The sequence below is a fragment of the Oryctolagus cuniculus genome, chromosome 8 (genome assembly GCF_964237555.1).
Source record: "Oryctolagus cuniculus chromosome 8, mOryCun1.1, whole genome shotgun sequence".
Lineage (NCBI taxonomy): Eukaryota > Metazoa > Chordata > Mammalia > Lagomorpha > Leporidae > Oryctolagus > Oryctolagus cuniculus.
The window spans coordinates 4,383,517-4,389,516 of NC_091439.1; the positions used below are offsets into that span (position 1 = coordinate 4,383,517).

Below are 6,000 nucleotides of genomic sequence, written 5' to 3' on the forward strand. Positions count from 1 at the left end.
GCGGGTGCAGGGGCCCAAGGACTTGGGCCATCCTCCACTGCTTTCCCAGACCATAGGAGAGAGCTGGACTGGAAGAGGAGCAGCCAGGACTAGAACTGGCGCCCACATGGGATGCCGACATTTCATGCCAGGGCATTAACCCACTGCACCACAGCACTGGCCCCCCTCTTTTTAATTTTTACAATGAAATATTTTCAATTTACTTTATAACCACAAATTCAATCCTTTTTATAAGAACAGATTTGAACAAGTAGTAAGTAGAAAACCATTGTTCCTGAAGAATATAGACCAAGGCTTTACAATAGTGAAATCTCAAAATGTCAGTTTTGCTCATATACATTACTTTTTTTTTTTTACTCTGTATATTAGTTAACACAAATCAGATAAAACATATGATATATTTCTTTTGGGGACTAGCTTTTTACATTAAGAACAATGGTCTGCAATTTCATCCATTTTGCTTTTGAGAAACAAGATTTCATTATTTTTTATGGCTGTGTAGTATTCGATTGTGTATATAAACCACATTTCCTTCCTTCCTTCCTTCCTTCCTTCCTTCCTTCCTTCCTTCCTTCCTTTTCTTCTTTCTTCTTTCTTTTTAATTTATTTTTAAGGAATACAAATTTCATAAGTACAACTTTAGGAATATAGTTATTCTTCCTACCATACCCACCCTCCCATACACACTCCCACCCCTCCTCATCTTCCCTCTCCCCTTGCCAGTCTCATTATCCATTAAGATTCTTTTTTTTTTTATATAGGCAGAGTGGACAGTGAGAGAGAGAGATACAGAGAGAAAGTTCTTCCTTTGCCATTGGTTCACCCTCCAATGGCCGCCGTGGCCGGTGCGCTGTGCTGATCCGAAGGCAGGAGCCAGGTGCTTCTCCTGGTCTCCCATGGGGTACAGGGCCCAAGCACTTGGGCCATCCTCCACTGCACTCCCGATCCACAGCAGAGAGCTGGCGTGGAAGAGGGGCAACCGGGACAGAATCCAGAGCCCCGACCCGGACTAGAACCCCGTGTGCCGGCGCCGCAAGGCGGAGGATTAGCCTATTGAGCCGCAGCGCCGGCCAAGATTCATTTTCAATTAACTTTGAACACAGAAGACCAACTCTATCCTAAGTGAAGATTTCAACAATTTACACACACCACACACACACACACTGTTTGAGAACTGGTTTTAAGTTAACTCTCAGTACAACTCATTGGGGACAGAGGTCCTGAATGGGGAGTTAGTGCACAATGAGTCATGTTGTTAATTTAACAATTAACACTCTTACGCATGATGTCAGTGACCATTTGAGGCTCTTGAAAGAAACCACAATTTCTTTATCCAGTCTTCAGTTGATTTACATCTGGGTTGATTCCAATCTTAGCTATTGTGGTTGAGCTGCCATAAGCATGGGGTTACAGATAACTCTTTCATATGCTGATTTCATTAACATTGACTCAATTCCTAGGAGTAGCATGGCTAGGTCAAATGGTAGATCTATTTTCAGATTTCTATAGAATCTTCATAATGTCTTCCATAATGGTTGTGCTAATTTACATTCTCACCAATAATCTATTAGGGTATTTTTTTTGTCACATCCTTGTTGGCATTTGTTATTTTTTTGTTATAAAACTAAGTTTATTCTACAATACTTTATCATAATGAATCGCATTTCTTTGGTAAAATAAACTTTATAAACATTTTAATAATCAGAGATTAGATACAAAACTAAACATTTGTAAGCTGTTTTAATATAAGCAAAAAGACTGGCAAACTAAGAAGTGGTTCATCTACTGGCAGTTATTCAAACTCAGGATAATTTTTATGCTACAGCAGAAAAGAGGGTAAGGAAACAGTTCAATAAGAATTTCTTGAATCAGAAAGCATTCTTACACTTTCATTTAAAAATAAGTAATTATAGTGGATTGTCAATTAGACATTTTTATATATGATGGCAACATAATGCTTTAAAATTAAGCACTTAGTTTAGTAAGAAATATACAACAATTTTAAAAACAAGTTTGACAATGGCACTTGCAGTTAAATGCAAAGAATGTGCTTGGAGAAAAAATGGCAGGTACTACATTAAAATACTGTACTTTGCCTTTCAATAGATATTTTAACTACATCATTAACATGTTGAAGTAAACTTTAAATCAAAGCTTACACATTTCAAACAAAACACTACAAAAATATGTAAACTATAAAGCCTCAAAGGTTCTTAGTAAATGCTATAGCCTTCATAAAAGGGTGCTGAAGTTTCTGTAGTATTTAAAGCAATAGTTTTTACAGCCTTGTGATGTTTTCACATTTGTTTCTTAAATTATTGGGAAAGGCCTCCTGGTCTACTGATATATATATATATATATATATATATATATATCTCCCCTCCACACTTTCACTAACTTTGAATTTGTGCTAATGAATAATTAATTAACCATTTAGTAAGAAACCATTACATAATGCCTTAGAAAGCAAAAAAAAAAAAAAAAAAGAAAAAAATTTATAGATATACTAAATTTTACCATAAACAAAGGAATCTAAGTCAAGAGGAGTCATTCTGGCTATGAGGACAGGAAAGGCTCAAAAGTGGAAAAAGGGAGGTGCTACACCAAGTTAGCTTCCTACAAATAAAAGTAATGTTTTCTTTCTCTGAATTTAAAAAGTAAAATATTAACTATAAGCAATATATTGCATAAATTTCAAAAGTATGCATTCAAGAAACACTGATTCTATATAGGTTGTGAAAGATGAAGATTAACTGTGCTGAGATAAAACTTTGGCTAGGGTTATAAACTGGAATCAGTTGTAACAAAATTAATAATATTTTGAAGCAAATTATGTTAGCTTAAAAATCACAATTTAAAAATATGTCTAAAAATATTTAACCTCTCTGAGGTTTCCAAGTTGTTTGTATTATAGCATTTGTTAATTTTCAATTGTTGGATAATAGCCATCCTAACTGGGGTAAGGTGAAACCTCACTGTGGTTTTTATTTGCATTTCCTGGATGGCTAGCGATCCTGAAAATCTTTACATGTATTTCATCCTTTGAAAAATACATGTTCATACCCTTAGTGCATTTCTTAACTGTGTTGCTTATTTTGTTGTTGTTGAGTTTCTTGACCTCCTTACATATCCAGGATGCTAAGCCTTCATCAGATGAGTAGTCTGCAAATTCTTTCTCCTATTCCGTCAGTTGGCTCTTCACTTTGCTGTCCAGAAACTTCTTAGCTCCATGTCTATTTTTGCCATTGTTGCCTGTGCTTCTGGGGTCTTATCCAAGAAGTCTGCCTGTGCCAATGTCTTGCAGTGTTCCCCCTAAGTTTTCCCCCAGTAATCTGATGGTTTCAGGTCTTAGATTTAGATCCTTGTTCCGTTCCTCCGTGGACAGAGTCTTGGTGTTCTCCTTCCTGGCCTAAGGGTGCTCTTCACGGCACTCGCGGGCTTCCTTGGTCGTAGGCCCACAGGTCTCAGCCTGGTCAGCCAGGAGCTGCTTTGTGAGCCTTGTGAACTCTCAGCTTGTGGATGTGTTCCATGAGAGCCTGCTTGTTCTTGAACCCGTTTCCCTTCACTTCAGGTACAGGCTGTGATACACGTGACCATCAATCTTCTTAGATTCCCAGTATCTCCTGAGCAGCCGGAGAAAAATCTGCCTCCTCCTCATCCAAGTCAGCTTCTCTGGCATCCGCGCATTGGCTGTCCTATGCTTACCTGTGCCCATATGCCTGCCCCTCCCGCATGCCAAGGTGGCTTTCTGGCACCGAGCCAGGGAATGGACAGTCACGGGTGTGCAGATGATCAGCCCATCTTTGATCAGCTTCTGATCTGCTGACCGTAGTTGGCAATGGTGGTTTCATTGGTCTCATTGGGGTCCAACCAGACCTTCTTCCTGATGGGGGACACTGGAGGCGAGCCTCCTTTGAAGCCTGAGCACACTCCGGGCTGCAGCTGAGCCAGCAAAAGGAGAGGACTCCCTCAGTGTGGGATTTTGAGAGCATCATGAAGGCCTGGGTGTAAGGAATTTCTGACCATCTTTGCTACCTCCTACAGGTCGAGTTGGAAGATAATATTAAAGTTGAGTCCGATTTGGTGGTCAGGTTTTTCTGTTCTCTGTGGTGTCGCCAGACAGTACTGCAAAGAAGAAAGCAAGCCTCTTCCTGCTTATGACATCTAGCGCCAGAGTTTCCCTGTTTCAGAGTAGGCGCACTGCGGGGAGTCCAAGGGAGAGACGCAGGGTTACCCACAGCTGAGAAAATCCCTTTGTGAAGAAAAAAAGGAAGACACAGCTCTGTGAGAGTCCTATCATGCAGAACCCTGAGTGTTTCTGTGCCTGATCAGGTGTTTGTTTCAAACCTTGGGGCTTCTGTGAGGAGTGTGAGGGGGTTGGTCCTGAGAGATTTTAAGCATTGGTTTTACGGCTTTGGCAGTGTGACAGCCTGCTTAGCACTCTATGTTTAGCTCATTGTAGCCCGATTTATCTCTTCCTAAAGGTTACTGCTCAAGTTAGAGAGGGAGAGAGAGACAGACAGACAGAGACAGAGACAGACAGACGGACACACAAACACACACACAGAGAGAGAGAGAGAGAGAGAGAAAGAGACAGAGAGAGAGAGAGAGAGAGAGAGAGAGAGAGAGAAAGATTACACAAGGACAGTGACAGAATAAGAATGCCGTAAAGAAAAGTGAACGGAAAACAAGGTAGAAGAACTCTTCTGGAGAGGGAGAAGCTACGTCTGCAGTCTCTGAATACCTGGGCTGGAATCAGAACCATGGTGCCTGGTCCTGTCCCTGTCATCTGGAAACCAGACCTGAAAATCAGATGCCTAGACTTGTCTCTGGAAGCCAGATCCTGCCTCTCCCTGCTCCCTGGCCTCTGGAAGCTGGAAAGGGAAACCTAGCCCCTTGTTCTGCTTCCAGAGCTGGATCTGGGGGTCAGCTGTGGAATTTCCAGATGCCTGCAGTAGCCCAGCCCTTTCTGGAGGAGATGGCAGGGCCCTGAAGCTGAGAAAAGAGGAAGGATGGCCGTAGACTCATTGTGGGGTCACAGGCTCACTTGGGAACTTGGACATGGTGTGGGGGTAGTGGTGGCAGCTCTGGAGACAAGCAGGACCACCTTTGGGGGAAACCTTTGTGTGTTTCATTAGGTCTGGCATTTAGGGATGGGAGCCCTGGTGCTGGAGAAGTGAGGGACCCCAGGGGTGCTTGGCTGCTTGCACATCCACATCCTTCTTCCCTGGGGCATGCCTCCCCCCTTCCTTTCCTGGGCATGCTCAGCAGAGGCAGCTGAGCTCCTGCCTGCTAGCATTGCCTCTGGGCTCTCTTCCATGTGCCATGTTGCCTTGGCCACTTAGGCGCTGACTTAGAACTAGGCAGAATGAGGAAGTGCAAATGTTGAACACAGCATTTCAAAGGCCCATGGAAGCAGGAGTAGGAGTAAAGAGAAGGAAACAAAAAAATAAATGGGCCAGGGGTTGGGAGGAATAAAAGCCTGTCTGTGCAAGAGAGGATTTGGGATAAACTCGCCAGCTGACTTCTAGGTGAGTTCTTGCTCCCTCTCTCTGGGCTGTCCCATCACTTAGGCTGCAGGCAATGCAATGTCCCAGTTTCTCTACCATAGAGTTGCAAGAGGGGTCTTCCTTCAGTTCCTGATAGAACCCTTACTTCCTTCTGAAGACTCATCAGCATGGCCACTACTGTCCACATTCCCAACATCATTCTCGCCAGCTGGGCCTGTTCAACGTGTGAAAGAATTCATGGAGGAGACATAAATGAGGGGTGGGGAAGCAGTATTTATTTATATATTTATTTATTAAAGATTTATTTATTCATTTGAAAGTCAGGGTTACAGAGAGAGGAGAGAGAGAGAGAGAGAGAGAATCTTGCATCCACTGGTTCACCTCCTCCTCACCCCCAATTGTGGTAATGGCTGAGTCTGGGCCTGGTCTAACCCAGGAGTCCAGAGCTTTTTTCTGGGTGCAGGGTCCCAGGATTTGGGCCTTCCTCTGT

At 42.7% G+C, this 6,000-nt stretch overlaps 1 pseudogene; it reads right to left on the reverse strand.

Annotated features, from left to right (window-relative positions):
* Positions 1-3,268: 3,268 nt before the first annotated feature.
* On the reverse strand, positions 3,269-5,709 carry LOC100338922 (large ribosomal subunit protein eL19-like; annotated as a pseudogene).
* Positions 5,710-6,000: the final 291 nt, after the last annotated feature.